The 14,033-nt window shown below is 55.7% G+C and overlaps 1 protein-coding gene across 2 annotated transcripts in view; it reads left to right on the forward strand.

The window, feature by feature from the left end:
- The window catches only part of LOC132392016 (dynactin subunit 1-like), a 284,878-nt gene that overhangs the window by 79,616 nt on the left and 191,229 nt on the right, over positions 1 to 14,033 (forward strand). For both annotated transcript variants that reach the window (XM_059965917.1, XM_059965919.1), the window contains exon 2: positions 11,059 to 11,135. The gene's annotated coding sequence lies outside the window, so the exon portion shown is untranslated. The remainder of the gene's footprint in view (positions 1 to 11,058; positions 11,136 to 14,033) is intronic.

A 14,033-nucleotide genomic window follows, 5' to 3' on the forward strand; every position in this document is an offset into this window, starting at 1 on the left:
CACTGACATTCCCCGTCTCCCCGTCCCACTGACATTCCCTGTCTCCACATCACACTGACATTCCCTGTCTCCCCATCACACTGACATTCCCTGTCTCCCCATCACACTGACATTCCCTGTCTCCAGCATCTCACTGACATTCCCCATCTCCCCGTCTCACTGACATTCGCCATCTCACTGACATTCCCTGTCTCCCCCGTCCCACTGACATTCCCCATCTCCCCGTCTCACTGACATTCCCTGACTCCCCATCACACTGACATTCCCTGTCTTCCCATCACACTGACATTCCCTGTCTCCCCGTCTCACTGACAATCCCTGTCACCCCCATCCCACTGACATTCCCCATCTCCCTGTCTCACTGACATTCCCCATCTCCCCGTCTCACTGACATTCCCTGTCTCCCCCGTCCCACTGACATTCCCTGTCTCCCCCATCTCACTGACATTCCCTGTCTCCCCGTCCCACTGACATTCCCTGTCTCCCCCGTCCCACTGACATTCCCTGTCTCCCCCGTCCCACTGACATTCCGTCTCCCCCGTCACACTGACATTCCCTGTCTCCCCGTCCAACTGACATTCCCTGTCTCCCCCGTCCAACTGACATTCCCTGTCTCCCCCGTCTCACTGACATTCCCTGTCTTCCCCATCCCACTGACATTCTCTGTCTCCCCATCTCACTGACATTCCCTGTCTCCCCATCACTCTGACATTCCCTGTCTCCCCATCTCACTGACATTCCCTGTCTCCCCATCTCACTGACATTCCCTGTCTCCCCCGTCCCACTGACATTCCCTGTCTCTCCCATCACACTGACATTCCCCGTCTCCCCCATCAAACTGACATTCCCTGTCTCCCCGTCCCACTGACATTCCCTGTCTCCCCGTCCCACTGACATTCCCTGTCTCCCCGTCCCACTGACATTCCCTGTCTCCCCATCACACTGACATTCCCTGTCTCCCCATCACACTGACATTCCCTGTCTCCCCGTCCCACTGACATTCCCTGTCCCCCCATCACACTGACATTCCCTGTCTCCACCATCTCACTGACATTCCCTGTCTCCCCGTCTCACTGACATTCCCAATCTCACTGACATTCCCTGTCTCCCCCTTCCCACTGACATTCCCCATCTCCCCGTCTCACTGACATTCCCCATCTCACTGACATTCCCTGTCTCCCCGTCTCACTGACATTCCCCATCTCACTGACATTCCCCATCTCCCCGTCTCACTGACATTCCCTGTCTCCCCTGTCCCACTGACATTCCCTGTCTCCCTCATCTCACTGATTCCATGTCTCCCCGTCCCACTGACATTCCCTGTCTCCCCATCCCTCTGACATTCCGTCTCCCCCATCCCACTGACATTCCCTGTCTCCGCATCCCACTGACATTCCCCGTTTCCCCCGTCTCAGTGACATTCCCTGTCTCCCCGTCTCACTGACATTCCCTGTCTCCCCTCATCCCACTCACATTCCGTCTCCCTGCCCCACTGAATCCCGCGTCTCACTGACATTCCCCATCTCCCCCATCCAACTGACATTCCCCATCCCACTGACATTCCCTGTCTCCCCGTCCCACTGACATTCCCTGTCTCCCCGTCCCACTGACATTCCCTGTCTCCCCATCCCACTGACATTTCCTGTCTCCCCATCCCACTGACATTCCGTCTCCCTGCCCCACTGACATTCCGCGTCTCACTGACGTTCCCCATCCCACTGACATTCCCTGTCTCCCCCATCCCACATTCATTCCCTGTCTCCCCATCCCACTGACATTCCCAATCTCACTGACATTCCCTGTCTCCCCCGTCCCACTGACATTCCCTGTCTCCCCCGTCCCACTGACATTCCCCATCTCCCCGTCTCACTGACATTCCCCATCTCACTGACATTCCCTGTCTCCCCGTCTCACTGACATTCCCCATCTCACTGACATTCCCCATCTCCCCGTCTCACTGACATTCCCTGTCTCCCCTGTCCCACTGACATTCCCTGTCTCCCTCATCTCACTGATTCCATGTCTCCCCGTCCCACTGACATTCCCTGTCTCCCCATCCCTCTGACATTCCGTCTCCCCCATCCCACTGACATTCCCTGTCTCCGCATCCCACTGACATTCCCCGTTTCCCCCGTCTCAGTGATATTCCCTGTCTCCCCGTCTCACTGACATTCCCTGTCTCCCCTCATCCCACTCACATTCCGTCTCCCTGCCCCACTGAATCCCGCGTCTCACTGACATTCCCCATCTCCCCCATCCAACTGACATTCCCCATCCCACTGACATTCCCTGTCTCCCCGTCCCACTGACATTCCCTGTCTCCCCGTCCCACTGACATTCCCTGTCTCCCCATCCCACTGACATTTCCTGTCTCCCCATCCCACTGACATTCCCTGTCTCCCCGTCTCACTGACATTCCCCATCTCACTGACATTCCCTGTCTCCCCGTCTCACTGACATTCCCCATCTCACTGACATTCCCTGTCTCCCCGTCCCACTGACATTCCCTGTCTCCCCATCCCACTGACATTTCCTGTCTCCCCATCCCACTGACATTCCCTGTCTCCCTGCCCCACTGACATTCCGCGTCTCACTGACGTTCCCCATCCCACTGACATTCCCTGTCTCCCCCATCCCACATTCATTCCCTGTCTCCCCATCCCACTGACATTCCCCATCTCACTGACATTCCCCGTCTCCCCATCCCACTGACATTCCCTGTCTCCCTGCCCCACTGACATTCCTCGTCTCCCCATCCCACATTCGTTCCCTGTCTCCCCCATCCCACTAACATTCCCTGTGAGCCCCGTCCTACTGACATTCCCTTTCTCCCCATCACACTGACATTCCGTCTCCCCCGTCCCACTGACATTCCCTGTCTCCCCCGTCCCACTGACATTCCCTGTCTCCCCCGTCTCACTTATATTCCCTGTCTCCCCCATCCCACTGACATTCCCTGTCTCCCCATCCCACTGACATTCTCTGTCTCCCCTGTCTCCGTGACAATCCCTGTCTCCCCATCTGATTGACATTCCCCGTCACCCTCCCCGATCCCAGAGATATTCCCAGTCCTCCTCCATCATCCTCATTTTCCCAGTCCTCCCCCATCCCTATGACTACCCCTTTTCCCCCCATTCCACTGATATCCTCTGTTACCCCCATCTCATGGACATTGCACGTCTCGCCAAGCCTTTCCACAATTCTCTGTCCCGGTGCCTCATCCACCAGACGTCGGTATCAGTGATCCGGGTTTTCTGTTGGCATGGAGATTGTGTCTGCCGCTGCGGTTGCTGCAGGATTGGGCTGTCTGTGTTGGGTGTGCTGCTGCACCGCAGGGTCCTAATGCCCACACGTTAATGCTGCAGTGTTTCATGCTTTGTGCATCTCTGTTATTCTCAGAGAGGGACTTCAGCAAGCTTACTCAGAGATAGTGAAGAACAATGTAACAATTCCAGTCCACATCTTCCCACCCAGTTCCCTCTGAATGCTGTACAGCTCCTGTTTCCGGTGCCATGTACTGTGTTCAGCTCCTGTTTCCGGTGCCCGGTGCTGTGTTCAGCTCCTGTTTCCGGTGCCCGGTGCTGTGTTCAGCTCATGTTTCCGGTGCCCGGTGCTGTGTTCAGCTCCTGTTTCCGGTGCCCGGTGCTGTGTTCAGCTCCTGTTTCCGGTGCCCGGTGCTGTGTTCAGCTCCTGTTTCCGGTGCCCTGTACTGTGTTCAGCTCCTGTTTCCGGTGCCCGGTGCTGTGTTCAGCTCCTGTTTCCGGTGCCCGGTGCTGTGTTCAGCTCCTGTTTCCGGTGCCCGGTACTGTGTTCAGCTCCTGTTTCCGGTGCCCTGTGCTGTGTTCAGCTCCTGTTTCCGGTGCCCGGTGCTGTGTTCAGCTCCTGTTTCCGGTGCCCGGTGCTGTGTTCAGCTCCTGTTTCCGGTGCCCGGTGCTGTGTTCAGCTCCTGTTTCCGGTGCCCGGTGCTGTGTTCAGCTCCTGTTTCCGGTGCCCGGTGCTGTGTTCAGCTCCTGTTTCCGGTGCCCGGTACTGTGTTCAGCTCCTGTTTCCGGTGCCCGGTGCTGTGTTCAGCTCCTGTTTCCGGTGCCCGGTGCTGTGTTCAGCTCCTGTTTCCGGTGCCCGGTGCTGTGTTCAGCTCATGTTTCCGGTGCCCGGTGCTGTGTTCAGCTCCTGTTTCCGGTGCCCGGTGCTGTGTTCAGCTCCTGTTTCCGGTGCCCGGTGCTGTGTTCAGCTCCTGTTTCCGGTGCCCGGTGCTGTGTTCAGCTCCTGTTTCCGGTGCCCGGTGCTGTGTTCAGCTCCTGTTTCCGGTGCCCGGTACTGTGTTCAGCTCCTGTTTCCGGTGCCCGGTACTGTGTTCAGCTCCTGTTTCCGGTGCCCGGTGCTGTGTTCAGCTCCTGTTTCCGGTGCCCGGTGCTGTGTTCAGCTCCTGTTTCCGGTGCCCGGTGCTGTGTTCAGCTCCTGTTTCCGGTGCCCGGTGCTGTGTTCAGCTCCTGTTTCCGGTGCCCGGTACTGTGTTCAGCTCCTGTTTCCGGTGCCCGGTGCTGTGTTCAGCTCCTGTTTCCGGTGCCCGGCGCTGTGTTCAGCTCCTGTTTCCAGTGCCCGGTGCTGTGTTCAGCTCCTGTTTCCGGTGCCCGGTGCTGTGTTCAGCTCCTGTTTCCGGTGCCCTGTGCTGTGTTCAGCTCCTGTTTCCGGTGCCCGGTACTGTGTTCAGCTCCTGTTTCCGGTGCCCGGTGCTGTGTTTTGCTCCTGTTTCCGGTGCCCGGTACTGTGTTCAGCTCCTGTTTCCGGTGCCCGGTACTGTGTTCAGCTCCTGTTTCCGGTGCCCGGTGCTGTGTTCAGCTCCTGTTTCCGGTGCCCGGCGCTGTGTTCAGCTCCTGTTTCCGGTGCCCGGTACTGTGTTCAGCTCCTGTTTCCGGTGCCCGGTGCTGTGTTCAGCTCCTGTTTCCGGTGCCCGGTGCTGTGTTCAGCTCCTGTTTCCGGTGCCCGGTGCTGTGTTCAGCTCCTGTTTCCGGTGCCCGGTGCTGTGTTCAGCTCATGTTTCCGGTGCCCGGTGCTGTGTTCAGCTCCTGTTTCCGGTGCCCGGTGCTGTGTTCAGCTCCTGTTTCCGGTGCCCGGTGCTGTGTTCAGCTCCTGTTTCCAGTGCCCTGTGCTGTGTTCAGCTCCTGTTTCCGGTGCCCGGTACTGTGTTCAGCTCCTATTTCCGGTGCCCGGTGCTGTGTTCAGCTCCTATTTCCGGTGCCCGGTGCTGTGTTCAGCTCCTGTTTCCGGTGCCCGGTACTGTGTTCAGCTCCTGTTTCCGGTGCCCGGTGCTGTGTTCAGCTCCTGTTTCCGGTGCCCGGTACTGTGTTCAGCTCCTGTTTCCGGTGCCCGGTGCTGTGTTCAGCTCCTGTTTCCGGTGCCCGGTGCTGTGTTCAGCTCCTGTTTCCGGTGCCCGGTACTGTGTTCAGCTCCTGTTTCCGGTGCCCGGTGCTGTGTTCAGCTCCTGTTTCCGGTGCCCTGTGCTGTGTTCAGCTCCTGTTTCCGGTGCCCGGTACTGTGTTCAGCTCCTGTTTCCGGTGCCCGGTGCTGTGTTTTGCTCCTGTTTCCGGTGCCCGGTACTGTGTTCAGCTCCTGTTTCCGGTGCCCGGTGCTGTGTTCAGCTCCTGTTTCCGGTGCCCGGTGCTGTGTTCAGCTCCTGTTTCCGGTGCCCGGTACTGTGTTCAGCTCCTGTTTCCGGTGCCCGGTGCTGTGTTCAGCTCCTGTTTCCGGTGCCCGGTGCTGTGTTCAGCTCCTGTTTCCGGTGCCCGGTGCTGTGTTCAGCTCCTGTTTCCGGTGCCCGGTACTGTGTTCAGCTCCTGTTTCCGGTGCCCGGTACTGTGTTCAGCTCCTGTTTCCGGTGCCCGGTACTGTGTTCAGCTCCTGTTTCCGGTGCCCGGTACTGTGTTCAGCTCCTGTTTCCGGTGCCCGGTACTGTGTTCAGCTCCTGTTTCCGGTGCCCGGTACTGTGTTCAGCTCCTGTTTCCGGTGCCCTGTGCTGTGTTCAGCTCCTGTTTCCAGTGCCCGGTGCTGTGTTCAGCTCCTGTTTCCGGTGCCCTGTGCTGTGTTCAGCTCCTGTTTCCGGTGCCCGGTACTGTGTTCAGCTCCTGTTTCCGGTGCCCGGTACTGTGTTCAGCTCCTGTTTCCGGTGCCCGGTGCTGTGTTCAGCTCCTGTTTCCGGTGCCCGGTGCTGTGTTCAGCTCCTGTTTCCGGTGCCCGGTGCTGTGTTCAGCTCCTGTTTCCGGTGCCCGGTGCTGTGTTCAGCTCCTGTTTCCGGTGCCCGGTACTGTGTTCAGCTCCTGTTTCCAGTGCCCGGTACTGTGTTCAGTTCATGTTTCCGGTGCCCGGCGCTGTGTTCAGCTCCTGTTTCCGTTGCCCGGCGCTGTGTTCAGCTCCTGTTTCCGGTGCCCGGTGCTGTGTTCAGCTCCTGTTTCCGCTGCCCGGTACTGTGTTCAGCTCCTGTTTCCGGTGCCCGGTACTGTGTTCAGCTCCTGTTTCCGGTGCCCGGTACTGTGTTCAGCTCCTGTTTCCAGTGCCCGGTACTGTGTTCAGCTCCTGTTTCCGGTGCCCGGCGCTGTGTTCAGCTCCTGTTTCCAGTGCCCGGTACTGTGTTCAGCTCCTGTTTCCGGTGCCCGGTGCTGTGTTCAGCTCCTGTTTCCGGTGCCCGGTACTGTGTTCAGCTCCTGTTTCCGGTGCCCGGTGCTGTGTTCAGCTCCTGTTTCCGGTGCCCGGTACTGTGTTCAGTTCCTGTTTCCGGTGCCCGGTACTGTGTTCAGCTCCTGTTTCCAGTGCCCGGTACTGTGTTCAGCTCCTGTTTCCGGTGCCCGGCGCTGTGTTCAGCTCCTGTTTCCAGTGCCCGGTACTGTGTTCAGCTCCTGTTTCCGGTGCCCGGTGCTGTGTTCAGCTCCTGTTTCCGGTGCCCGGTGCTGCGTTCAGCTCCTGTTTCCGGTGCCCGGTACTGTGTTCAGTTCATGTTTCCGCTGCCCGGTGCTGTGTTCAGCTCCTGTTTCCGGTGCCCGGTGCTGCGTTCAGCTCCTGTTTCCGGTGCCCGGTGCTGTCTGTCTATACCTGTTTCTGGTGCCTGATGTTGAGTGGCTTGTTCTGGTTCCTGTGCATTGTGCACTCGGATTTCCTGTGTGTGTTGCATACACCAACCACGCCCTGCGTGGTAACAGTCTTTCCCTTCACTAGTTGCCTTCTCCGAGTCTGGTTTGGTTCCCTCCACCACTTCTCTATTTCCCATTCATTCCCTCCATGAAGAAGAGGTCACAGTGGAACTGAGAACTAGACTTGTTTTTTTAAATATGGCCTTGAATAATGGTTTGGACAGGGTCTCACAGTGTGTGTGGTCTATGAGAGGGTCTCACAGTGTGGGTGGTCAATGGGATAAAACCACATTGATTCAGGATTGTGTCGGCGAATTGACTTGGTAATGGGAGGTGTGACTAGTTGCTGGATGCAATGCTTTTCTGACTGTGGTCAGTTGGGATTGGAGCTGTACATGGGAGCAGTCTGATTAATAAGTTTGTTGACAACATAACGGTGAAGATGGGGGCTGTGGGATGTACATTAGCAGAGATTGAGCAATGGCAGATGCAATTCAGTCCAGACAAGTGTCAAAGTTCACAATAAATTTATTATCAAAGTACTTACATGTCCCCATCAACAGCCCCGTTTCATTTTCCTGCGGGCAATCACAGGGAATACAGAGAAATCCAAAATAATAATAATAATATATAAGTAATAGACCAGTGAGTCTTACCTCAGTGGTTGTTAAGTTGATGGAGAAGATCCTGAGAGGCAGGATTTATGAACATTTGGAGAAGCATAATATAACTAGGAATAGTCAGCATGGCTTTGTCAAGGACAGATCATGCCTTATGAGCTTGATTGAGGATATGACTAAACACATTGATGAAGGTAGAGCAGTAGATGTAGTGTATATGGATTTCAGCAAGGCATTTGATAAGATACCCCATGCAAGGCTTATTGAGAAAGTAAGGAGGCATGGGATCCAAGGGGACATTGCTTTGTGGCTCCAGAACTGGCTTGACCACAGAAGGCAAAGAATGGTGGTAGACGGGTCATATTCTGCATGGAGGTCAAAACTGGGCTGAGAAGTGGCAGATGGAGTTCAACCCAGATAAATGTGAGGTGGTTCATTCTGGTAGGTCAAATATGATGGTAGAATATAGTATTAATGGTAAGACTCTTAGCAGTGTGGGGGATCAGAGGGATCTTGGGGTCTGAGTCCATAGGACACTGAAAGCAGCTGCGCAGGTTGACTCTGTGGTTAAGAAGGCATGTGGTTTATTGGCCTTCATCAATCGTGGGATTGAGTTTAGGAACTGAGAGGTAATGTTACAGCTATAAAGGACCCTGGTCAGACCCCACTTGGAGTACTGTGCTCAGTTCTGGTTGCCTCACTACAGGAAGGATGTGGAAACCATAGAAAGGGCACAGAGGAGATTTACAAGGATGTTGCCTGGATTGGGGAGCATGACTTATGAGAATAGGTTGAGTGAACTCAGACTTTTCTCCTTGGAGTGACGGAGGATGAGAGGTGACCTGGTAGAGGTGTCTAAGATGTTGAGAGATATTGATCGTGTGGATAGTCAGAGGCTTTTTCCCAGGGCTGAAATAGCTAGCACTAGAGGGCACAGTTTTAAAGTTTGGAAGTAGGTACAGAGGAGATGTCAAGGGTAAGTTATTTACGGGAGAGTGGTGAGTGCGTGGAATGGGCTGCTGGCGAGGGAGGTGGAAGTGGAAACGATAGGGTCTTTTAAGAGGCTCCCGGATGGCTACATGGAGCTTAGAAAAATAAAGGGCTAAGGGTAACCCGAGGTAATTTCGAAGGTAAGGACATGTTCGGCACAGCTTTGTGGGCTGTATTGTGCTGTAGGTTTGCTATGTTTATAGATGTGGAGAACATGAGATGAAGTATCCTTGGAAGTGAGATTTGGGAGCATTTCAGAAATGGGGTGAGTCACGTTATCCCCTCTGGTTTAGGAGCCTGATGGTTGAGGGGTAATAACTGTTTCTGAACCTGGTGGTGTGGGTACCGAGTACTGCTTCCTGATGGCAGCAGCGAGAAGAGAACATGGCCTGGATAGTGGGCGGGCTCTGATGCTGGATTCCGTTTTCCTGCAACAGCACTCCATGTAAATGTGGACCTCACCTCTGATGGACTGGAATGTGTGCACCACGTCCTGTAGGCTTTTCATTGGTGTTTCCATATCAGGCTGTGATACAACTAGTCAGTACAGTCTACAGCACATCTATAGAGTTTGTCAGAGTTTTACATCCATGCTGAATCTTCACAAAATCCCCGTCAATTAGAGGTACTTCCGTGCTTTCTTCATAATTGCACATATGCTGGACCCAGGAGAGATCCTGTCAAGTAATAACACCAAGGAATTTAACATTGTTGACCCTGTCCACCTCTGATCCCCCAATGAGGACTGGCTCATGGACCTCTGATTTCTCCATCTTGAAGTCAGTAATGAACTCCTTGGTTTTGCTGACATTGTGAGAGGTGGTTGTTACAACATCACTCAGCTAGATTTTCACTGTCCCTCCTATATGACGTTCAATGTGAATAAGTGTGAGGTTATCCACTTTGGGAGTAAGAACAGGAAGGCAGATTATTATCTGAACGGTGTAGAGTTAGGTAAGGGAGAAATACAAAGAGATCTAGGAGTACTTGTTCATCAGTCACTGAAGGTGAATGAGCAAGTGCAGCAGGCAGTGAAGAAGACTAATGGAATGTTGGCCTTTATTACAAAGGGAATTGAGTACAAGAGCAAGGAAATCCTTTTGCATTTGTACAGGGCCCTGGTGAGATCACACCTGGAGTATTGTGTACAGTTTTGGTCTCCAGGGTTAAGGAAGGACATCCTGGCTATAGAGGAAGTGCAGCGTAGATTCACGAGGTTAATTCCTGGGATGTCCGGACTGTCTTATGCAGAGAGGTTAGAGAGACTGGGCTTGTACATGCTGGAATTAAGGAGATTGAGAGGGGATCTGATTGCAACATATAAGATTATTAAGGGATTAGACAAGATAGAGGCAGGAAATATGTTCCAGATGCTGGGAGAGTCCAGTACCAGAGGGCATGGTTTGAGAATAAGGGGTAGGTTCTGCTACCTACCCTGTGTTGGATTGTGCATATGTACAACAAATGATACAACGTTCCTCTGGACCACAATACATATATCCCACACAGCACATAAACCAAAATATTACCACAAACAAGTAAAAAAGAATCAAATTCAGACTGTAAGTAGTAGAGTGCAGCACAAGTTGACAGTAAACTGTACACAGCTTGTTATCCTAGTGAGGAGACCTTATTGGTGGCAGGGTATTCATTAGTCTGTCAGACTGGGAGAAGATGATGTCACCCAGTCATAGTCCTGATGCTCTTATACCTCCTGCCTAATGGTAGTGGGCCAGAGACCTATTCCATCTGCCACTCCTTGGGAAATTTGCTACTTGATTAGAGCTGCCAGTGGGTAGGAGCCTGTGTCTGTTCTGTCCAGGATGAAGGAAAGCGAGGTAACTAAATCAATGGAGGGGGATAGTTAGAATAGTTTTTCCATCAGGGTGGTATGAGATAGATTATAGTAAGAGAGCACTACAGCACAGAAACAGGCCCTTTGGCCCATCTAGTTTGTGCCAAACTAGTAATGTGCCTAGTTCCATCAACCTGCACTGGGTCCATAGCCCATCCAAACCCCTTCCATCAATGTAGCTATCCAAATTTTTCTTAAATATTGAAATTGAACCACTTCTGCTGGCAGCTCATTCCATACTCTCACCACCTACTGAGTGAAGTTGCCCTCTTGTTCCCCTTAAACATTATACCTTGCATCCTTAGCCCTTGGCCTCTAGTTGTAATCCCACCCAACCCAGTGGAAAATGCCTGTTTGCATGTACCCATTCGAAACCTCTCATAATGTTGTATACCCCTATCAAATCTCAGCTCAATCCTCTGTGCTCCAGGGAATACAGTTCTAACCTATTCAATCTTTCCCTATAACTCAGGTTCTCAAGTCCGGGCAACATCCTTGTAAATTTCCTCCGAATCAATACTTCACAAGGGAGCAAGAAACTTCTACAAGGTAGGCATGCCCTGAAGAGACTGACGATGTTGTCTCTCTTTCAATGCAGTCCAAATGAAGGGTCTTCATTTATGTACTCTTGTAATGCCCCCCCTTCACCCTTCCCCATTCCCATTTCCCATTCTCACCTTATCACCTCACTCTGGTGCTCTACCCTTTTCTTTCTTCCATGGCCTTCTGTCCTCTCCTATCAGACTCTCCTTTCTCCAGACCTGTATCTCTTTCAACAATCAACTTCCCAGCGCTTTACTTCACCCCTCCCAGGTTCACTCATCACCTTGTAGTTCTTCCTCCCCTACTCCCAGTTTGTTTAACTGACTCCTCATCGTTTCCCAGTCCTGATGAAGGGTCTTAGCTCAAAAGGTCATCTGTACTCTTCTCCATAGATGCTGCATGTCCTCCTGAGTAACTTGAGCGTTTTGTGTGAGTTGCTTGGATTTCCAGCATTTTCTCTTTTTAGCAATTGAATGTCACCTACTGTTACGACCTTATTGGCTGATCAATATTTAAGCACCCGTTAATGTGGTCATACTTCTCTCATTACTCACTTCTATGTATACAGCCTCAGTAAATGAGCCCTGCAGTCTGTCCTGATGGACACTACCTGTCCATCTCCCTCTGCGGACACTGCCTGTCCATCTCCCTCTGCGGGCGCTGCCTGTCCATCTCCCACTGCGGACACTGCCTGTCCATCTCCCTCTGCGGACGCTGCCTGTCCATCTCCCACTGCGGGCGCTGCCTGTCCATCTCCCTCTGCGGACGCTGACTGTCCATCTCCCTCTGCGGGCGCTGACTGTCCATCTCCCTCGGCGGACGCTGCCTGTCCATCTCCCTCGGTGGGCGCTGCCTGTCCATCTCCCTCGGCGGGCGCTGCCTGTCCATCTCCCTCTGCGGGCGCTGACTGTCCATCTCCCTCGGCGGACGCTGCCTGTCCATCTCCCTCGGCGGACGCTGCCTGTCCATCTCCCTCGGCGGGCGCTGCCTGTCCATCTCCCTCGGCGGACGCTGCCTGTCCATCTCCCTCTGCGGGCGCTGACTGTCCATCTCCCTCTGCGGGCGCTGCCTGTCCATCGCCATCTGCGGGCGCTGCCTGTCCATCTCCCTCTGCGGACGCTGCCTGTCAATCTCCCTCTGCGGACGCTGCCTGTCCATCTCCCTCTGCGGGCGCTGCCTGTCCATCTCCCTCGGCGGAGGCTGACTGTCCATCTCCCTCGGCGGACGCTGCCTGTCCATCTCCCTCTGCGGACGCTGCCTGTCCATCTCCCTCTGCGGACGCTGCCTGTCCATCTCCCTCTGCGGGTGCTGACTGTCCATCTCCCTCGGCGGACGCTGCCTGTCCATCTCCCTCGGCGGGCGCTGCCTGTCCATCTCCCTCGGCGGGCGCTGCCTGTCCATCTCCCTCTGCGGGCGCTGACTGTCCATCTCCCTATGCGGGCGCTGACTGTCCATCTCCCTCTGCGGGCGCTGACTGTCCATCGCCATCTGCGGGCGCTGCCTGTCCATCTCCCTCTGCGGACGCTGCCTGTCCATCTCCGTCTGCGGGCGCTGTCTGTCCATCTCCCTCTGCGGACGCTGACTGTCCATCTCCCTCTGCGGACGCTGCCTGTCCATCTCCGTCTGCGGACGCTGCCTGTCCATCTCCCACTGCGGGCGCTGCCTGTCCATCTCCCTCTGCGGGCGCTGCCTGTCCATCTCCCTCTGCGGGCGCTGCCTGTCCATCTCCCTCTGCGGGCGCTGCCTGTCCATCTCCCTCTGCGGGCGCTGCCTGTCCATCTCCCTCTGCGGGCGCTGCCTGTCCATCTCCCTCTGCGGGCGCTGCCTGTCCATCTCCCTCTGCGGGCGCTGCCTGTCCATCTCCCTCTGCGGGCGCTGCCTGTCCATCTCCCTCTGCGGAGGCTGACTGTCCATCTCCCTCTGCGGAGGCTGCCTGTCCATCTCCCTCGGCGGACGCTGCCTGTCCATCTCCGTCTGCGGGCGCTGCCTGTCCATCTCCCTCGGCGGACGCTGCCTGTCCATCTCCCTCGGCGGGCGCTGCCTGTCCATCTCCCTCTGCGGGCGCTGCCTGTCCATCTCCCTCTGCGGGCGCTGCCTGTCCATCTCCCTCGGTGGACGCTGACTGTCCATCTCCCTCTGCGGACGCTGACTGTCCATCTCCCTCTGCGGACGCTGCCTGTCCATCTCCATCTGCAGACGCTGCCTGTCCATCGCCCTCTGCGGGCGCTGCCTGTCCATCCCCGTCTGCGGACGCTGCCTGTCCATCCCCGTCTGCGGGCGCTGCCTGTCCATCCCCGTCTGCGGGCGCTGCCTGTCCACCGCCGTCTGCGGGCGCTGCCTGTCCACCTCCCTCTGCGGGCGCTGCCTGTCCATCTCCCTCTGCGGACGATGCCTGTCCATCTCCCTCTGCGGACGCTGCCTGTCCATCTCCCTCTGCGGACGCTGCCTGTCCATCTCCCTCTGCGGACGCTGCCTGTCCATCTCCCTCTGCGGACGCTGCCTGTCCATCTCCCTCTGCGGACGCTGCCTGTCCATCTCCCTCTGCGGACGCTGCCTGTCAATCTCCCTCTGCGGACGCTGCCTGTCCATCTCCCTCTGCGGACGCTACCTGTCAATCTCCCTCTGCGGGCGCTGCCTGTCCATCTCCCTCTGCGGACGCTGCCTGTCCATCTCCCTCTGCGGACGCTGCCTGTCCATCTCCCTCTGCGGACGCTGCCTGTCCATCTCCCTCTGCGGGCGCTGCCTGTCCATCTCCCTCTGCGGACGCTGCCTGTCCATCTCCCTCTGCGGGCGCTGCCTGTCCATCTCCCTCTGCGGGCGCTGCCTGTCCATCTCCCTCTGCGGACGCTGCCTGTCCATCTCCCTCTGCGGGCGCTGCCTGTCCATCTCCCTCTGCGGACGCTG

This window comes from Hypanus sabinus, chromosome 3 (assembly GCF_030144855.1).
Source record: "Hypanus sabinus isolate sHypSab1 chromosome 3, sHypSab1.hap1, whole genome shotgun sequence".
Taxonomy (NCBI): domain Eukaryota; kingdom Metazoa; phylum Chordata; class Chondrichthyes; order Myliobatiformes; family Dasyatidae; genus Hypanus; species Hypanus sabinus.